Source organism: Protopterus annectens, chromosome 3.part0, assembly GCF_019279795.1.
Source record: "Protopterus annectens isolate FY-2018-M chromosome 3.part0, PAN1.0, whole genome shotgun sequence".
Taxonomy (NCBI): Eukaryota; Metazoa; Chordata; order Ceratodontiformes; family Protopteridae; genus Protopterus; species Protopterus annectens.
In genome coordinates, this window is record NC_056731.1 from 472346328 (window position 1) to 472368190 (window position 21863).

Consider the following 21863-nt stretch of genomic DNA (forward strand, 5'->3'; position numbering starts at 1 on the left):
ACTTAGCTTTAGTTGAAGACTTCGCTTCTGAAATTCGAAAACGAAAATTTCAGGAGTTGACCGACTGGCACTTGTGAACTGCTTCTGGCACCGCACGGCAAGAAAGACTGATGTAATGGCATCGGCTGCATGTTTTATACCCCTGACGACCTGACGTCATGGAAGAAGGGACAGCAACCGACGCAAGACCCAAGACTTTGTTAATCAGGCCGACTGAGGGCAACCTGCAAGCAGATTACCCAAATGTAATGATTGCAACAGTGAAACACGAAGATCATCATTCCAATCCTAGCCACTACAAACTGGTTTTCCCCACTAATGCATCATCAAAAGGTGGGGCTGGATGACATGGAATCAGGAAGTAATTGGACAGTTGCTCAGCATACAGTAAACAGCAACACCAGTTTATTAAACTTAATATAGGTCCACTGAAGTAACTAAAGGAAAAACTACAAATTTTAGAATAAGAAAGCCACTTTACAAGATGAGGGTATTATTAAAACAAAAAGAAATGGCAAAAAAAACTTTGCACTTGATCTTTAAAGGTGGCACAATGCTGACCTTATAACTGGAAAGCATGTTAATTTTTTTGACTCTAGCCAGACATCTATGTCTTGCACCATGGACATTTGGCATAGATATTTAGATGATGGTTGGTGTGAACTTCTGATTAGGTTGACCTTAAAGAATTTGTGGAATATTTAAAAGAAAATAAGGTACAACTATATAGTTCAGTGTTAAATGCCACCAAGCAACCTTTTTTTTGTATGCCTCTCTAACCAAACAGTTGGATGGTACACTAAGTACCACTTTATTCCAGAAACCACTTCACAAAAACACTTGCGTGGAAGCAACTAGTTGTCAACCCTCTCATTTGATTAATAACATACATCTTACCACAGTTTTAAAGAGTGAAACAAATCTATTCACAACAATAAAAAAATGTGCTTCAGAGTTATCTTTTAGATTATTACAATGTGGTTATGAACCAGTTATAATTTTAAAAGCTAAAAACGTATTCTAAGCAAAGGAAGGATACTTTAATATACTCTAAGAAGTCGTCCAATTTTACACATACTATGTTATCACTATTCATGTTTATAACCCTAAATACCTAGTACATTTGATTCATAAATATTGCAGCCTATTGTTGGCTGATACGGAAGTAACTGTACAATTACCACTGAAATGCAGATTTACATACAAAAAGGGTAAAATCACTGAACAATCACTTTAAAAAAAAAAGAAGGCCACTGATTCTATTAGAAACAAAAATCAAAAACACTCCATGGATCCATTTTCAGGGTTGTTCATTTTGTGGACATTCATCAGCATATGAAGTTATTACCAAGAAAAAACAATATATTTCTGCCAATTCATCTAAGCTATACAATACCAATTGGTTGATTACATGTAGTAGTGAATGGCTTCTCTATTTACAAATATGTATTTTCACTGCATTGTACATAGGTAAGAATTCTCATCAGTTTAAGATATGTGTTTCTAAATACCTCAGTGACATCAAGTATCATAAAGAAACTAGCTCTTCATATACAGGTTTATTGGAATTGATAGTGCTCCAAATAAATTAGGTTGGCAAGATATAATTACAAAAAAGGAGACACCAGTGAATTACTTATTAGCTTAGCAGTTTTATTCTAAAAGCAGTAGGAAATTTCTGTTGTAATTTATTGGGCCAGCAGATGGATGGAGACTCCTCTGATGCCTTCCCAGTCACCAACGGAGTCAAGCAAGGCTGCGTATTGGCACCCAAGCTGTTCAGCATTATATTTTCGGCCATGCTAGCAGATGTCTTCTGCAATGACAAAGAAACCAGCATCAAGATCAGATACAAAACTGATGGCAGGCTCTTCAACCTGCGGAGTCTACAGGCCAAGACCAAGTTTGAAGATGACTTTATGTGCGATTTCCTGTTTGCAGATGACTGTGCACTCAGTGCTGCCACAGAGGGCCAGGCGCTGCAGAGTATGAACTGTTTTTCCACTGCCTGCAGAAACTCCGGCCTCACAAGTAATACCAAGTAGACTAAGGTTTTCTGCATCACCCCGTACCACAGAAGACATATGCAGAACCAACTATCAAAGCTGAAGGTGAGATCCTGAAGGCTGTTGACAAGCTGGCATATCTCGGCAGCACACTCTCCAGATCAGATTTGTAAACATTGACGATAAGGTAGACATGCGCATAGCCAAGGCAAGCACCGCATTTGGATGGTCGTAGGAGTCAGTGTGGGAGATGAGAGGCATCAAAATGTCCACTAAGCTGAAGGTGTACAAGGCAGTCGTACTGCCCACACTACTGTATGCCTGTAAGACATGGACTGCATACGAGTGTCATGCCAAACAGCTGAATCGCTTCCATACGAACTACTTAAGAAGGCTGCTGAAAATTACCTGGCAGGACAAAGTTCCAGACACAGTTGTCCTCTCTCAGGCTGGACTGCCAAGTATCTACACCCTGCTGAGGACAGCCCAAGTCAGGTGGGCAGGACACCTTGTACGTATGCCAGACACACGCCTCCCCAAGAGACTGTTTCATGGTGAACTTGCAGGAGGCAAACGCACACAAGGTGGACAGAAAAAGTGCTTCAAGGACATGCTGAAAGTGTCTCTGAAGAGCTCTGGCATTGATCCGGACTACTGGGAAACCCTAGTGCAAGACCACCTTGCCTGGCGAAGCTGCATCAGCAAAGGTGCTACCTCCTACGAGCAGAGCAGGACTGCAGAGGCACAGAGGAAACGTGAGCTGTTGAAATCCACAGCCAACTCTTTGCCAACCAACCCAAATGACCACTTGTGCCCGACGTGCTGCAGAGCTTTCCGAGCCCACATCGGACTGATCAGCCGCAGCCGGACACACCATACTCAAGTCAACCTCCTTGACGTGATGTCCTTGGTCATCGTCGACAATGATGGATGAACAACAACAAGATGGTAGCAAACTGCCAGATAGTAAAATAAGCATTCACAAGTTTTACTCGTCTGTCTGTTTTAAACAAGCATATCAACATATGCACACAATATTTTTTCATCTGCAATATTGGCGAGTGTATATTGATAAGACTGATAGTGTTTAAGAATAAATATGGAATACAGTTTATGTATTAGATCAATCATTTGTATTTGCTAATGTAATTGCTGAACAGCCTATAAAAAATGTTTTTGTTGTTAGGGATTAGATAAGTACAGAAGGGGGAGTGTTTAGCACCAAAACTGGTCTATTACATAACCACCATTCTATAATAAAGGAGTTTTATTTTTACAAGAATTTTGGTGTCATTCTCAATATCTGAAGTGCTGGCTGGAAGTTGTTTTGAGAATTCAATTATCCCACTTAATTTGTGCCATCTTCCCCTGCCCAAATAAATCCATTCAAATCTTAATGATCTAAAAATTCTCTTCTGGTGGATAAAAGTATGTTTGACTCATACACAAGGCTAAAAGAGCTAAAGCATTTTCAGTATCTTACTATCCATATTTAACTTTCTCAGTTTTTGTATTACCCTTTAAGTTTCTTCACATATATCCTTTCCTGCTGTAGCAGTCTCCTTTCTAATCCATACACCTAAACACTTCTTCTTATCAGATCCCTAAAAGTATGAATGATGCTAATTTATGTTTACCCAAGTATTTTAATACGACAGCATATGTTTATTTCAATTTATATCCCAAAAATATGAAACTGTCTCTAAATTATTTACATCATCAAAATGCCATTTTCTATACTTCTCAAGTACGAAATATCATCTGCAAATAAAGCTAACTTTTCTTGATTACCATGCCAGTTATATTCTTGAATTTGTGAGTAACTTATTTTCTTTGCTGGAGGACATTCCTGTTTGGTTCCGCTGCTTAAGCACAGCCTTCAGGAGAGGAAACTTCACACTGCAATTCTTGCCTCCAAAGACTCTTCATACATCCTTCTTATTAACCAGGAAATGCAAATGCTACCACTATTCTACTCAAAAACATCCAAATGAGTCTACAAAATATTTTTTTGCAGTAAGATCTAACAATAGTGGCATTTTCTTACAACTCAACTTCCCTCTGGATCACTGTTCTATAATTACCATCCCCCCACGCACACAAAACCATACTGATTCATATCAATCATTTTTGGTAGCACCTTTATAATCATGGTTTAAAATTGAAAAGGGTGTACATGAAGTTGGATCTGAAGGGTCTTTATCTTCCTCTGGGTAACAAAGCCACCACTGCTTCCTTCTAAGAAGCTGGCATGCCCCCAACCCTTTAAAATAAAATTAATCATTTCCTTCCTTCCTAAATTCCAGACTTGCACAAGAATACCATCTGTTCCTGGAGATTACCCTACTGACTGATTACACATTACCATTTTTAATCTCTTCTTAATTATTACTTGTTGAGCCTCATCTTGATCTTATCGTATCATAACTAAATTGACCATAAATATTTCTATTTGTACCATTTCTTGGTTTCTCCACCCTTCTGCTTTAAACAAATCTCATAACATTTCTGAAATATCCTTAATACCTCTAGAGGGTCTCTTATTTTACTCATCATAGGCTGTCTTAAGTTCGTCTGCAAGGCTTTCTGCTCCTCTTGCCTAAGCCATTGTTCCAAAACGTGTTGCACTTAAGTTAACAAAACATAGGTTAACATTTACATTCCTAAACTCATGCACATAGGTTCATAGGTAAGTACTAGGCTATCTGCCCAAGGGCATTTATAAGCCTAGCCAGAATGTGTTGGCTTTTGCCACCCCCTTAGATTAGTTCCCTGTGCCTCTGTCCAGCAGAGCCACTACAGTGATCCCCGGGGTAAATTTTCTGTTTCCCATCCACCCATCAAGGTTTCTCTTGAAGAGTGTTAGTGAGGGGCTCTGCCTGATGTACATTGGAATCCTGTTCCAAAGCATGGGGAGTCTCTGGGACAGGAAGCTATCCCTCCAGCATGTTCTATTTATCGTTGTGGTGAGGTTTATATCTCTAGAGCGTGTGGCTCTCTAGGATTTGTTTTTTTTTTTTTTAGATGGAACATGTCCATCAATTCTGGGTTGGACATGGCCTTGTATGTCAGGCAGAGATCACCTCTGAGTAAGCGGTATGCAACCGAGTACAGCTGGAGTGTCTTGAGTCGGGCTGCATAGGGCATCTGTTTGAGGCCAGTAATCCTCTTGGTGAGGTACTTTTGTGGTCTTTCCAGCTGTTGCAGGTGTCTTGTAAGGTACATCCCAAATGGGGCGTTGTATTCTATGATGGGTTAATGAGTGATGTGTAGAGAGGCAATATAACCTCTTTTGTTCTAGATGCAAACCCTTTTGTGATTAGGTGGGCCACATAGAAGGATTTTCTAACCACCTTAGCAATATGATTATCAAAAGAGAGATTACTATCTACTTGGGTCCCCAGATCCCTTATTACATTTTCTGTATTTAGGGGACTACCACCTATGTGGTAGTTCGCGGGTACTTTGTTTTTTCCAAAGAGGATGACTATGCACTTTTTGGCATTTAGCTTGAGGCCATGATTTTGACACCAGGTATCCGTCTCAGTGAGACCCATCTGGAGGGTGTCTCTATTAGCCGGGGAATCAATTACGGCACCTAGTTTGCAGTCGTCTGCGAACTTGGTCAGCCATAGTCCTCCTATGCTTGCCTGTACCTCTGAGAAGTATATACCGAAAAGGAGAGGTCCTAGGACTGAGCCCAGGGGGACGCCACTTGTAACCGGTTTACAGTCGGACGTAGAGCCTGCAACTCTCACCATGTGGGTTCTATCCATGAGCCAGTTGGCAACCCATCTCGTGACGTAGGGGTTTATGTTCAAGCTGGTGAGCTTGTCTAAATACTTGTATGAGGAATGGTGTTGAAAGCCTTTGCAAGGTCTAGGTAGGCTGTGTGGACCTCCTTTCCCTAGTCTAATGCCTTGGTAACCATCTCAAAGAAGTCCACCAGGTTTAGGAGGCATGATCTGCCCTTAACAAAGCCAAACTGGGTAGAGTCCAAGTTTTGGAGGTTCCCAATGTCTCTGTTAATGAGTTCCATAGCCTTGCAGACCAGGCTAGTCAGGCTTATAGGGCGATAGTTCCCGGGGTCCGTTGTAGGCTCTACCTTTGTGAAGCGGGATAACTGTTGCTGTGCAACACTCTGTGGATACGTAGCCTGTAGAGAGGCTGAGTTTGAACAGTGTGTTTAGGTGAGGGGTTAGTTCATTTTGGAGCTCTTTTAAGACACAGCCTGGGACACCATCCAGTCCCACTGAAGCTATGTTTTTGGCTTTGGATAGGGCTGTTTTAACCTGTGTGTCGGTGATTGACGGGGCCCTACATTCTTCTGGTATGGTTATGGGCCCTTTACAGGGTGAGAGGGGGGTGAAGTTTGCACTAAATCTGTCTGCCAGAATGTTGGCAATATCAGTCGGTTCAGTGTATTTTGTGCCATTCTGCACTAACTCAGAGCAGATCTGAGAGCTTCCACTTAGGTTCTTGACATAGCTAAAGAACTCTTTCTGGTTATCTTTGGAGTCATTGGCAATTTTTCTTTAGAAACTAGCCTTGGATGATTTAATGAGGGATCGTAGTTTCTTGCTGATACTGATCTGGGATGTCTTTCCTTCTTGGGATTTTACTCTTTACTGTACTAGTTTCCTCCTTCTGTTGTATAGCTTGTTTATGGCAGGGGTCCACCAGACTGGTTTCCTTTTCTTGGAGGAGTGAGTCTTGGTTTTAATTGGGATAGCACAATCCATGCATTCCTGCAGATGCTCATAGAGTGCCTTTGTAAAGGTTTCAGCAGTTTGGACAGCATTGTCCTTTAGCATGGGGGCTGTGAACCTTTCCACCTCGGTCTTAAGTAACGTGAAGTTTGCCTTTGAAAAGTTTTTCATGGTGGTTTCCTTGATTGGGGGTGGGGGCGGAATGTGGATATCCAGAGTGTTTAGTCTATGGCCTGATCTAACCAGCGAGGGTTTGACCTCTGGTGTGGACACCGGTCGCCCATGTTGGTGATTACCAGGTCCAATATGTTGCTCCCTCTGGTGGGGGTGTTGACCAATTGATCCAGGGTGTTCGAGTTTATAAATTCTAGGAAGCGTTGGGCAAGGGAGTTAGTACTTGAGTAGTTCTCCCAGTTTATGTTTGGGTAATTGAAATCACCCAGTATTAGGGTGTTTGTCTCCAGAAATGCGGAATGGGGGTCCTGGGCCACGGTGGGCAATCTGTAGCAAGCTATCATTTGGATTGCAGTTTTGCCCGTCGTTAGTTGCACATGAATGATTTCTGATGCATTGTGCTGCGCCACTAAACTGGAGGTGTGGGTATCCTTGATGAACATGGATACACCCCGCTTTTTGTGTTTCGGTCCTGGTTCTGTGGCCGAAAGGTACGATACGAGTTATAGCCTAGTAGTACTGGGGTGCTCTCAGGAGCCTTAAACCAGGTTTCTGTTACTGCACTGATGTCGATGTTTTCCATACAGAGGAGTGCCACGAGTGCGTGCATTCTGAGGTTTAGACTTCTGGCACTGAGTAGCATTACCCTCGGTTTTTGGTTACTTGTACTATTTATGGTGGTGGGTTTGTCTTTTGAGCCTTGCCTAAAAAAGGCACTATGGGGGCGGCAAGAGCCTTGGCCAGTATTCGAAAGTCTAAGGGTGACAGGTGCAAGCCATCTCTTGCAAAGCAACGTGGTTTGTTGAGCATGTCATCCCAGGTGGACAGACACTGGATCCCCTCTGAATGACACCAGAAACTTAGCCAATTGTTGAAATTGATATTTTTTTCTTTATACTGTGGCATCATTCTTGGTGAGGGCAGGATGCTACTCAGGGTCAGGGTCATACCGGCCTGGGCTACATGATCAGAGAGCTCTTCCATGTCTCTTTTCATGTAGTCTAGGGAGTTACGTCTCAGGTCATTCACACCAACATGGACAATGACTGAGGTGTATTTGTACTTATTCTGGAGTGACCTGAGTGCTTGTGTTATGTGGCGGATCCTGGCACCCGACAGGCAGCTAACTGTAACCTTCTCCTTGTCCAGCCTAGTTAGTGGGACATCAGTGTGCCTGACTATAGAGTCACCTATTACTAGTGTGCTGGGTATGTTATTTTGCATTAAGGGCTGTGATTGCGTGGCACACTGATTATGTGAAGTATGTGTTTCATGGTTGGTGATGGGGTGTGGAGGTTGCTTGGATGTCTGCTTTGGAGGTCTCTGTTGCTTTTGCAAATTTTTATTTAGAGCCTCCGATTATGTTTTCATGTATTCATGTGTGTTATTTGCTGGGGTTGGATTATTAGGTCTGTGTGAGACTGGTGGTGTGTTGCAAGTATTACCCTTCTCTTCTTGATTGTCAGTTCCAGTCTTGGGTTGAGAGAGCTTTGCCTCCAGTTTAGCTGTATAATTGCATCTCTCGCATATATTAGTGTTTGGTGGTAGGAGAAGAGCATTGTCTGTGTACATGAGGCAGTTGTAACATTGCCTCAAAATGCCCAGATTCACCAGTTGCTAGTTCCAAAGGAAAAATTGAAGAGTAGACTTCGTGGAGCCGAGAATAGTTTAACTCTAGCTAAACGGCGCTGCCTGGTGCACAAAACCGCACAAATGCGGTTTTTATAGCAGGGAAGTGAAAGAGATCGAAATTAGCTCAAAATGGCCAATAAACTACTAACTTCTGGGCTGAAACCACTCCTCCAGGGACAGATAGGCTACTCAAAGCTCCCCTCTCTCACAGGTGAGCGGAGAAACTTCATTCTATCCAAGTAAGGTATGGGCAACAAAGAAACTTGTAACACAGCCTTGGATTCAGCAATAACCTGAAAACTGGACCATACTAGTTCAGAAAGGCGTGAAAAAGTATATTTTTTTTGTTTTGCTTTTTTCAGAAAATAGAGCAGATACAATCAAAATTAGCCCAAAATGGCCAATAAACTACTAACTTCTGGGCTGAAACCACTCCTCCAGGGACCGATAGGCTGCTCAAAGCTCCCCTCTCTCACAGGTGAACAGAGAAACTTCCTTCTATCCAAGTAAGGTATGGGCAACACAGAAACTTGTAACTCAGCCTTGGATTCAGCAATAACCTGAAAACTGGACTATACTAGTTCAGAAAGGCGTGAAAAAGTTTTTTTTTGTTTTTTTTTTTTTTCAGAAAATAGAGCAGATACAATCAAAATTAGCCCAAAATGGCCAATAAACTAACTTCTGGGCTGAAACCACTCCTCCAGGGACCGATACGCTGCTCAAAGCTCCCCTCTCTCACAGGTAAACAGAGAAACTTCCTTCTATCCAAGTAAGGTATGGGAAACACAGAAACTTGTAACTCAGCCATGGATTCAGCAATAACCTGAAAACTGGACTATACTAGTTCAGAAAGGCGGGAAACTAGTATTTTTGTTTTTGTTTTTTTTTTCAGAAAATAGAGCAGATACAATCAAAATTAGCCCGAAATAGCCAATAAACTACTAATGCCTGGACTGAAACCATTCCTCCAGGGACAGACAGGCTGCTCAAACCTCCCCTCTCTCACAGGTGAAGAGAAACTTCCTTCTATCCAAGTAAGGTATGGGCAACACAGAAACTTGTAACACAGCCCCGGATTCAGCAATAACCTGAAAACTGGACTATACTAATTCAGAAAGGCAGGAAACAAGTATTTTTTTTTCAGAAAATAGAGCAGATACAATCAAAACAACACTTTACCCAATTAACCAGTTAAAAAGCTCAAAACTGAGCCCTGTTCCCTGCCCTGCAGTCTTCAATCAGACAAGTTCTAACTGCACAGTCCTGCCACTAGTGTACAGAGAAACCTTCTCCAAAAAAGACGGCCTGGATCAGTGCACAAATTATACAAACAAAGATAGATCCTGCCGGCCTGAATCTAGTCTATGCTACAGCAAACCAGGCATACCGATTTCAGAAAGAAACAGTTCAAGTAAGCATGCGCAATAAGCCTTTAACCAGAAATTCCCAGCTCAGAAGGGCAGAATCTAGCCTCCCTTCCCACAAGAGTGCAGCCCACAAACCTTCTTAATGTAAAATAACTGGCCTGAAGCCCAAGTGCTTAACCCAGAACTAATACACTTTTAGAACAGACACTGAGCCTTCAATCAGCAGTTCCCAATTCAGAAGGATGTACGCTACCTGTCCTGCCACAACAGTGCAGACAACAAACCTTCTTAATGTAAAACAACTGGTTTGAAGCCCAAGTGCTTAAAGCAAGGGCCTTAGAATAACAGTTACAATTTAATCAGGCTACTAACAAGCAGTAATAAAGGCAGAAGAATAAATTCAATTGAGTACTTTTAAGAAGAGGCAAAAGCAAAATAAGGTAACAAAGTAGGAAGAAACACAAATACAATAAAGCAGATGAAGTGCAATTTTTTTTTTTTTTTTTTGGAGAGGGAGGAAACAGAGCAGATTAAGGTACTATAGGGGAATGTCCTTCAAAAGTGCTCTCTCTGTACACCGCAGAGGAGATGGGACTGGTAGGAGTATCTGAAATCAAAATATGATCTCACTGTACTCAGTTGAGTGAGCAAATGAGATGGGTCCAGGAGGAGTGTGCAAAAACAGATTTACAGCAGGGGCAGGCAATTCCAAAGCCACCAAGATTAACATCACAACAGGAAACGCGGAGGGGGGGGTGGGGAACTAACTGCAGAGAGACAGAGACACAATATTTACTGAATCAAAGTCACACAATATTTACTGACTCAAATCTTAAATAAATGCAGAGAAAAGTATACTTAAATCAGCTTGTGTCCAGTTGATATATGCAGACAAGTCTCAGTAGCCAGCAACTCCGATTAAAATGATTACTAGAAATGTAACCAACACAGATTTTAATGCTAGCAGAAACCTCCAGGCTAATTAAGACTAACACAGGAATTTCAAAGCAATCTAACAACTTTCAATGAGCCCAGATGGCTACACTTTTTCACACTTCAGGCAACTTAACTGCAGAGAGACAGAGACACAATATTTACTGAATCAAAGATGCACAATATTTACTGACTCAAATCTTAAATAAGTGCAGAGAAAAGTATACTTAAATCAGCTTGTGTCCAGTTGATATATGCAGACAAGTCTCAGTAGCCAGCAACTCCGATTAAAATTTGTTTTCCTTCTAGCAATATGTAATTCCTCCTACTTTTATTCTGTGAGATTATTTTTCTTCTGTAGCAAAATAATTCCTGAATTCTTTCTCATATCTCTCCTGCTCTCTCATTTTTACTGTTTTAAGCTCCATTTTCAATGCATCCCACTCACTAGCTATCCCTTCATCACTTCTGAAGTAATTTCTATCTTTTCTAATAAAAATTCAAATTATGTCCAGTAACCATTCCTTAAATTCAGTTAGTTTTTAAACAGATAAGTAAGAAAGCACACATGTCTAATTTTACATAATTAACCTGCATCTTTATTTTAGTTTTTACTCATGCACGATCTGAAAGTTATTGGATGGGTTTGAAAGTTTTCAGTTAAATAAACATGCTCCTAGAAAATATAATTTTTATCTGGTCCAGCCAGTTATTTGACCTTAGAGAATACTATGTAAATTCTGTCCAAGTTCCTGCTACTGAATTCACATTTTCCAGACCAAGTATTCTTATATACGTCTTTAGAAATCTACCCTGTTTTGCTATGGTTTCCCTTCTTGTTCTACTAATATATCCTTGCTGTTGCAAATTAGGTTCCACTCCTACCAATCTACACATTCCCTACTGAAATCTAACATGCCAGTGTAATCCTCCTTCACTGACAATAACCCCTTACTACCACAAACCTACTTTTATTCTTTTCCTTTTTGTACGTTTCAGTCATTACTGCAGTTCTACTCATAATCATTATTATTTATTCCCTTTTCCTTTCTCTTTGATATTTTATTCAAAGCCCACCCTGAAATAATTTCTTTGTCAACTTCACATGGTAATTTCTATCCACATGCACTTCCTGTAACATTATTTGCACCCTACATGGTCACATTGACTAATGTTTATGTGAAATCCTGACCCCATTTAAAAATTGGAAAAGGGGGGGGTGGATGATTATGACAACTTTTTAATATAATTCAATGCTCTTTTTGTCTCTACCTGCACTGCTATTTACATTCCATGTTACTATAAAACAGACATCAAGATAAAAACTACTGCTCTCACGTTATACATGACAATTCTTTTGGATAGTTTTCCATCTTGCAGTGTATATGTGAGCACTAATTTTTGTGAGGCTGACCTTGTATGTTATTACTTCTCATCTTTATCCGAACCCACATCACATTTTCCATATATTTTGCTTCAATACAAATATTCAGGAGACAAAAAAAAAACAAAATACACTTTCAAACCTCCCACCCCTTTTAACTTGCTTGTAAATCTATATAGACTTTCCAAAAAGGATGTTAACCTCTCTAAATATGAATAGTTGCCCCCAAATGAACAGCAGCACCCACAGGCAATACCCATTCAAAAGATAAGGTTAACAATGCTGAAGTGCATGTTAGACCTGTTTTCCCACTTACACAGATCACTCTCCCTTATCTTTCACTCCCACAAGTAGAAAAAAAAACTTGCATGCTTTCTGTAAACATTAAGCCTTAATAGAAGGTGTAGGTAGCTGCCTTTAAACAAATAAACTAAGTTGTGCAGTGTTATATTCAATGCATTACAATACTAAAGATGCTGGGTAGTTAACTACTACTGTAAATCTTCACTCCCCATAGTTTCAGCCTTCATTTATTTTCACAGAATTGAAGGTAACTACCTGCAGCATTTAGATTTTACTCAAAAACAACGTTCAGACCTTTCAAGATTAATTGATTGCACCCGTAAGCATTTTGTTTCCAGCTGAAAACAAGTAATAAGAAAGAAAATACATCTGCAAATGCAAAAAAATGCCCATTCTTCCTGCTTTTCATCACTTTCTTTTTTCAATCCTAATTTGCTTAAAAATATGTCTATCACTTAAACTAAGGCCATTAGTCTGGACATCCACATCTACAAATACTGATTTTTTTTTAAATTTTCTATATAATATTATCAATACACTTTTGCAATTAGAGGGGCTACAGCCAATTAGCACAGGGTGTCAGGAGTAGTACATAACAGAAGAATACAAAATAAGTTGAAAAATAAAGTGTACAAAACAGTGGTGTGACCAGTACTACTGTATCATACAGAAACCTAGGCAGTAAAAGCAGAGCAACTGAGGAAGTTAGTGTTGCAGGAGATGAACTGCTTAAAATGGGTAGTAGGGATGCACACTGTGGGACAGACAAAAAAAATCAGTACATCAGCAGGAAAGTGGTATGGAATCATGAGAGATGACAAATGTTGACTGGCCCCATGCAGAAAATGAGAAAAATGAGGTTGATGATGATGACGATAACTTTACATTCCAGTCAGCAGCCCAAGAAAACAACATTTTATTAATTTAACTTGCTTATTTACAACCTTTATCTTTTTACAATACGAGATTGGGATACATTACAAAGAAAAAATACTTTCTTACTTTAATATTCGTAACATATGCAGTCTTCACTGATAAATCTCCTCACCCAGTGTTTAAAATACCCCTGACTGCATACTATACAGAACTTCTTTCCAATAATAATGTGCAATTTACATCACAATTTTTTATACAAATATCAATAACAGCAAAAGTGGTTTTACTTGCAGTTGCTTCTTCAGTCCCTTCAGTGTCCTAATAAACATTAATGACAAAGGAGGTTTTACACTTTACAGCTCTCCAATCATTTTAACAGTCAGCGAACTTCCAGTCTTTTTTCAGCCACTTCTTTTAGAGCTATAGTTCACATGACTAATCTGTACCTAATGGGAATAAGGCTTTACAGTTCTCCCATTTATTCACTAATTTTACATTGTTGCTGTCCTCCTCCTAAATAACCATCTCAATCTCTCCAAACTGGCTTCTGGATCATGCTCCTGAGTCTTCTAATCAGCCCCTGGCCCTTTTTTTTTTTTTGTAATGTGAGCATTTGCGTTTAGAACAGCAGAAAAGTTTCACAGGCAAATTCTCTCCGAGGGCTTTGTTACTGCCAGAAGACCAAGATACAGAGTTCCCTCCAGCTTGCTGGCTCACTATTTGTTGACGAATGTGTTTTCTCCTTAGCCTATTCTGCATACAAAATGCATTTAATCAATCAGGCAAAGATTCTGAAGAGAGATAGCTATAGCAACTTGAATCTCACACCTGGCTCTTAACACCAGGCAGAAGAAAAGCAATTTTATCATGGCAATCAGGAAATGTAAAGAGAAAAAATAATTTCCCACAAATACACTCCCATTTTTAGTACTTACCCTTCTGCCCCAGTTTTGTCAGGAACAGTTCTTTCTACTGGCATGACTACATGTTTACTAACATACAAGTCTCATTTTGCTTTCTCATAGCCAAATTTGAAGCATAAACACAATGTTCATTTAACAAATCCTGCAGTGGAACACCAGTCCAGTTGGTCTTTCATATAATTAATGCAGTCTGTTCCTTCCAGTTTTTCTGGTATACCAAACAAATCTCAGACTTTTCCATGCAAGTTCTTTTTCAACCTCTGCTATTTTTTAAGACAGCTCTTTCTGAAAAGACTTAAGTTAAGCCAGTCTTTACTTCATTTCAGCTTCTGATTTCAGCAATTGTATCTGTGCATCTGAATAGCTACATAAAGCTTCTTCTATTTTCTCTAATCTTTTAACATTTGACTTTATATGTTTTTCTATCTCACTTTTTAACACCTCTTAGTGCATTTTATTTAATTTCCCCCCTAACTTAATGGAAGTCTTGTCCTGTACTAAACTGAAACTTGAACATGAATTACTCCACTGTGCTCCTGTAACAAAGATGCAGGGAAGCACCCACCACATACCGACAAAGATATGCACGCACTCATATACTCCCATTCAAACAAACAAAAGTTATGTACTCATCGTAACGTTCCAGGTTTGTTGTCCTTGATCTCACCTTCCTTCTTGCTGTTTGAGTTCAAAGTAGACCCTCGTCTCTGACTCGGCCGTATACAATAGCTCAAGAGCTTTTACTGGCTCAAGGCTAGCCCCTATCCCAGCATGCCTAGCGGTAGTTACCCAGATCTCATTTGTGATAACCCAGTACTAGACCATACAATTTGAAGAGAGGTATACTCTATTTTACATATCAGAGGACACCTACATATAAAGGTGTAACCCATCTGCAAGAGTAAGAAGGGGAGACTAAGACTAACCAAAAGGTATGGTAAAAAGGAAACTCAGCCAGTATAACAAATAAAAACAAGGGATTCTTCTCGATCCTCCAGGAAGGGGGAAGAGAGGGTGGGACGCAAGAAGAAAGGCGAGATCAAGTACAACAAATATGGAACGTTATGGTGAGTGCATAACTTCTTTATGTTATGTTGTCCATATCTCACCTTCGTTCTTGCTGTTTGAGACAGTGCCCCCAGCACCTGATTCTTGGGTGGCTCAATGGAAAAAAACTCTTCAGGACCGTGGAACCAAAGGATGCCCTGTTCCGGGAGGCCACATCTACTTTGTAATTAGTGATAAAGGTATGAGGATTAGCCCATGTACCTGCCACACAGATCGAATCCAAAGGCAGTCTGGCTTGAAAAGCATTAGAGGTAGCCAAGGCCCTTATTGAGTGTCCTTTGATTTTTCCTGGAAGCTCTTGTTTATGCAAATCATAGACATGTTTTAAAGTGTCTGAAAGCCACTTAAATAAAGTCACCTTTGAGACTGCACAACCTTTTTTATTGTCCACAAAGGATATGAACAATTGGTCAGATATTCTAAAGTCCTTGGTTCTGTGTAAAGAGAAATGTAACTGTCTATGAATGCCCAATTGATGAAGCTTATACTCTGCCTTGTTGCCATGATTGGGGAAGAAAACAGGAAGCTCTATGGATTGATTCAAACTGTAGTCAGAACATATCTTGGGTAAGAAAGAGGTTTGGTTCTGAGAGAAACCCGAGCTTCATGGAAAATCAAGTAAGGGGGTCAAAAAGATAAGGCCTGTAATTCTGAAACCCTTCTAGCTGAGGTAACTGCAACCACAAAAAGGGTCTTCCAAGTCAAAAATTTGAGCGGACAAGAAGCAGATGGTTCAAATGGGGGAAGAATCAAATGGGGGAAGAATCAGAACGTCTAACACTAAATTTAGATTCCCAGGGGGGACAGGTTCTCTTATTGGAGGTCTTAAGATGGAAGTACCTCTTAGGAATGCTTTACATAGCCTATGGGACGTGATATTGGACCCCATTTCTCCCATATGGAAATTAGACATGGCAGCTAACTGAACCCGGATAGTAGCTGCAGCTGCTCCTCACTCAAAAGTTTCAGCAAGAAATTCGAGAAGCTTTGAAATGGGTGCAGTAAAGGGATCAACCTGATTTTTGCCTGCCCAACAAGAGAACCTCTTCCATTTACCAGCATAAAGTTTCCTAGCAGTGGGCTTATGGGAGAAAATCAAAATGTGTTGAACTGCTGGAGAAACATCGGGAAGCCGGGCTAAGACCAGAAGTGGAGAAACCAAGCTGTGAGCTTGAGAGTTTGAATGGAAGGATGGAGAGCCCCCGACTGATGCATCAAAAGATCTGGCACTGGGTCCAGGATCAAAGGCTCCCCCTGCAGGTGAGCCCAAAGGAATGGGAACCATATCTGATGAGACCAGTAAGGGGGCAATGAGGATTAACTTGCAACCCAATGACTGTGCCTTCTGAACACCTTGGGGATCACGGGAAAAAGTGGAAAGGCGTAAAGCAGTCCCAGGGGCCAATCGTGAACACGTGCGTCCCTGGGTGACTGTCCCGGTGGTGGGACTAGGGCAAAGTAGCTGCTGCATTTGTTGTTGAGGGGGGTGGCAAACAGATCGCTGCATTTGTTGCTGAGGGGGTTGGCAAACAAATTACAGCATGGCTGGCCCCATTTGCGAAAAATCAAGTCCGCAACTTCCTGCTTCAGGGACCACTTGTGGGGCATCAGGATAGCCCGGCTGAGCTTGTCCGCTATCACATTGGATTTCCCCGATTTGTGCGTTGCAAGCAGAAAGCGTTGGGAAGACATCACTCATTGCCAAACTCGTAGAGCCTCTCGACACAAGGGGTAAGACCTGGTTCCACCCTGTTTGTTGATGTACCACACTACCGACATATTGTCCGTCTGAATTGTTATAGTCCCTGTAAGTAGAGAGTCCTGAAGTGCTTGCAACACCAGAAGCACCGCTCTCATCTCCAGGACACTGATGTGCAAGTAGTACTCGTGTTCCTGCCAAGTCCCTTGAACAGTCTGTCCCAGATAATGCCCCCCCCACCCGCCCTATCTGGGAAGTGTCCGTGGTCACTATGGCTACAGATCGGGAGGTTAGAAATGGCCTGCCTATTGTTACTATAAGGGAGTGAAGCCACCACTCCAGATTCTTTTTGCAGGATTCCATGATCAGAATTTGTTGCGACATGGGTAAATCCTGGAATGACCATTGTGCAAAGAGGAGCCACTGCAGAATTCTCATCTGGAAGCGAGCCATAGGGACCAGAGTGATTGCCGCTGCCATAGAACCCAGGACCTTGAGGATAAATCTTGCCTGAATTCTCTTTTTTGTCAACATCATTGCAACTTGGTGACGAATCGTTAATACTCTTTCTTGAGGCAGCTTTGCTATCATGGCCCTTGTGTCTAAATCTGCCCCTATAAAGGTAATATATTGACAAAGCAACAAGGAAGACTTTTCGTACTTTATGGTGATCCCTAGTTGAGAACAAGAGAGAACTGTGGATTCCCTTGCCTTGATTAGCTGGCAGTAAGGAACCAGCCGTCTAGATATGGAAACACCCGAAATCCTAGAAGCCTCAGTTGAGCCGTAACTATTGCCATATATTTGGCTGAACACCCTGGGGGCTGTGGTGAGACCAAAGGGCAGCATTCTGAACTGATACTGACTGGCTCCCAGCTGGAAGCGTAGATATCTCCTTGACCGTCTGTCCATTTTTATGTGGTAGTACACATCCTGGAGATCGCTAGAGCACATCCAATTGTCCAGTCCCAGAAAAGGAAAAATGGACTGCCAGTGTTACCATCCAGAACTTTGTTTTCTTGACTGATTTGTTGAGCCTGCTGAGATCCAATATGGGTCTCCAGTCCCCTTTTTTCTTTGGAACTAAACAGAACCTTGAGTAAGTTCCGGATCCGATTTGGTCTGCGGGGACTTCCTGGATGACTCTTTTCTTAGCAACCTTTGAACCTCTAGATTTGCTTGATCCCAAAGATTGGGTGGAACATCTGGGATAGAGAGTTGCCTTTTTGACAGGGGAAGTTGGGAGGTGGGGATACTGTAACCTCCAGATATTATCAATAGTACCCAAGTATCTTCTGTGATTGTCTGCCAGGCTTTTGGGTACACAGATAATCTCTCCCTGACTGTCTCCAGAGTCAGACAGTCAGGCCTCCCTTCAGGAGTGCTGGAAGAGCCTACCAGAGAAGGTATCTCTGTCGCCTTGGTTCTACGGATCCCCCTCTTGCCACAACACCGGCATCTTCCATTATTATTTCCCCCTCTGCCCCTGGGGGAAAAATCTCCACGTATGTCAGCTGAAGTTCCCTGGGATTTCCAGAACCACATCTTTCCATTCTGGCCCTTAGAATAGGCCTAGATGGAACAGAAAAACATACTCCCATGACAGAGAGTTTTGCCATCCTGTTCACAACTAGTAAGAGTCTCTTTTACCTGCGGCCCGAATAAGGATGAGCCGTCAAAGGGGGCATTGGTAAAAGAAGACTTGAAGGGCTTAGCAAATTGACAAAGGCGCATCCAGGAGTGTCTGCGTAAGGCCACCCCTGTGCCTGACACCCTGCTCGCCCCATCGGTTGCGTAAGAAATTAGACGCATGGAGGAGTTAACCACCGAAGTCAAGGTCTCAAGCTGAGAAGCCATCTTGCCCGAGGCTCCCGCAGTTGTAGGATCCTGTAAGGTATCTCCTAACTCTTTGAGGAGATCCTCTAGAGCCTTGTAAAGTGGGACAAATAGTTCAGCGACCTGAGTGTAAAGGTCGCTGAAGAAAACATACGCTTCCCGCATCTGCCCATCGTATGAGACTCTTTACTTGGAGGATGGATAGATGAAGAAGTTTCTGCCAATTCCTTCTTGGTGGCTGCTGCCACCACCACAGCATCAACAGGAACACCTTTGGATAAGAAGGTTCTGTCTTCAGAGACTGTTATGAATTTATTGGGCCTCCATGGAACTGGTTCCATCGTGTCTGGAGAGCTCCACGCCTTTCGACTCACTACGTACAATAGTGGGTCAAAAGGAGGAGATACTCAAGAGGTGGAGGGTTGGGAACCGAATGCATCCAGGTACACTGACTCATCCTCAGAAGGAGCAAGAGACTTCCAATCATTCATGTCTGAGGATTTCTAAGATGTCTGAAAAAGAGACATCTTCAGAGGGGGACCGTGGGGATCCTTCTGAGTCATCCAAGTCTGTGTTTGATCAAGGACTCAGGGGAGTCCACATGCTTCCTCTTGCAAGTCCTCCTCCATGGGAGCTCCTCCGAGGGATGCTCAGGGGAGGTTTCGGAAGAGGTGGGATCGCCCAATGGGGCGGCCTGGAGCATGGGTTCCCTACACTTGGGGAGGAGGGGAGGTTTGGAGGCGGACACCGGCACCGAAAACAAAGGAGTCAATGGAGCCGAGGGTGGAGCTGTCTCAGCAGACAGCATGCTCCTCATGACCACGAAGGCATCGCGGTCCCAACCTGAAAGAGTCTCCGGCCCCGAAGAAGCCGGAGACTTCTTCCGAACCGAGGGCGATGGTTCCAAGGCAGATGTAGGAGCCGAGCTGACCTGCACCGAAGCTCCGAGAGGGAGAGTAGGGTCAGACAAGGGTCCCAGATCGCTCGATAGAAGGGGTTATCGAGGAGGTCGAATCGGTAGTCGGAACCGAAAGAACAGAGGAGGTTACCGGAACCGACAGTTCCACCACTACGACTTCCATACACTCCGGCTCCGAGCTCAGAGTCGTCGGAGGAGGAATCTAGACAGGTGTTGGTTGGGCTGTCGGCACCATTTCCGTCTGGGATGGGCCCGAAAATATTTTAGCTAATGTTGGAGTCCTAAGAAGCCTCTTCACCACCCTCTCCACATCATCATCAGAGAGGCTCCTGGATGATCGAGGGGAATGGGTTGAAGACCGGTGACTGCCTGTCACAGATTGTAATAAGGGAGACTGTGGAGCAGACCGCACCATTTCCAAGCCAGGAGATCTGGATCGCTTATGAGACCTTACTGGCACTGAAACCACAAATGGAGCCATAGGTGAGAGTGTCTTGTCGGAACCAATAGTCGGGTCCGACCTAGCTTGTAACTTGTCCTTCTCTTTAGACGGATCCGAAATTGGAGCCGAAGAGGATGAAGGCTTTGGTTTTTCCAGTTTTTTTGCTGGCTGAGTCCCCTCCATAGCAGCATCAAAGGGGCCCTTCAGTAACCCTCGTAAGATTAATTTGTTCCTTCTTTCCTGCAGGACTTGTGAACTAAATTGCATGGCAAATAGAACACGAATCCTGCAGGTGAACAGGCCCTAAACAATACATGCAACTCGAGTGCCCATCCGCAAGGCACATCTTTTGACAGCACAAATTGCACTTTTTAAAACCCGAAGGTTTTGATTCCTTGCCAGTATCTTTCGACATAATGTTGGACAGCACTATCTAAAGCTAAACAAAGAAGAAAGCACACTACTAACAAATAACTATGCCAAAACAGACAAAAAAAAATCTTTTTTTTTTTTTTTTTAATTTATTTATTTTTTTTTATACAGACAGGAAGAAGAGATGGGGGGGAGGCTCTAAGTTATACGGCAAACTCCCCACCTAAGGAGAGCCTCTAACTAAAATGGCAACTCCTTAAAGACTTAAAGGAGGGCAAGAAAAAAGAAGAACCTTCTAAGTTAAACTTGTTTAGAAGAGGGGAAAGGGCCAAAGAGAAATACGGTTAATCCCACAAAAGCAAGTCACTGGGACGGGATAGGGAAAGACAGAAATACAAAGGACAACTACTGTTAACAAGTTAGATAAGATAAATGAGAAATTTTCTTCAAAAATATAATAAGAGAAAAAAACACTTGGCCTGAGCCACTATCTCAATGCTGCAAGCGACAAACAAGATCTGGGTAACTACCACTAGGCATGTTGGGATAGGGGCTAGCCTTGAGCCAGTAAAACCTCTCGAGCTATAGTATACAGCCGAGTCGGAGCTGAGGGTCAGCTCCGAACCCAAACAGCAAGAACGAAGGCGAGATATGGACAACATAACATCATGACTTACAATGTATTGTTACACTTCTCATTTGTCTGTGTTTCATTTCTGGATATAATCATTGTACTACAGTTGCAAGGAGTTTTAAAACAAAACAAAAATTATGACTGTTTTTGATGTTTTACTTTCGCTGTTATCTCAGTTTTGCCTTATGATGTTGCCCACAGAATGATGATCTGCATATAATGACAATGTATTCTGGGTAGTTAAAACTGATCTACTTCTTTAGATGACACTTACTTGCACATAGATTCATAGGTAATTAGTAGGTTATTAGTATGCAAACTATTACAAGCCTAGCCACTAACATCAGGTCAGAGGTCAGAAGAAAACCCTGTATCTTGTACCTGAGAGGTTAAGACCTTGACTATTATCCAACCTTTCCCCTATTATGGTTTCACTAATACAGCATCACGGGTTAATTTTCAATGTAAAGTCTTCCACCTGTTAGACAAAGCTCGCAAATTGTCCTACTAGGATACAATACTCCCCTGATGCTGCAATGAGGATGGATAAATACTAGCTTATTCACTAATGTAGGTAGTGAAGCAT

General features: G+C 42.0%; 1 protein-coding gene across 1 annotated transcript in view; it reads right to left on the reverse strand.

Annotated features, from left to right (window-relative positions):
- Nucleotides 1-21863, reverse strand: part of MLH1 (mutL homolog 1) — a 2895606-nt gene that overhangs the window by 2624268 nt on the left and 249475 nt on the right. The gene's annotated exons all lie outside the window — the stretch shown is intronic.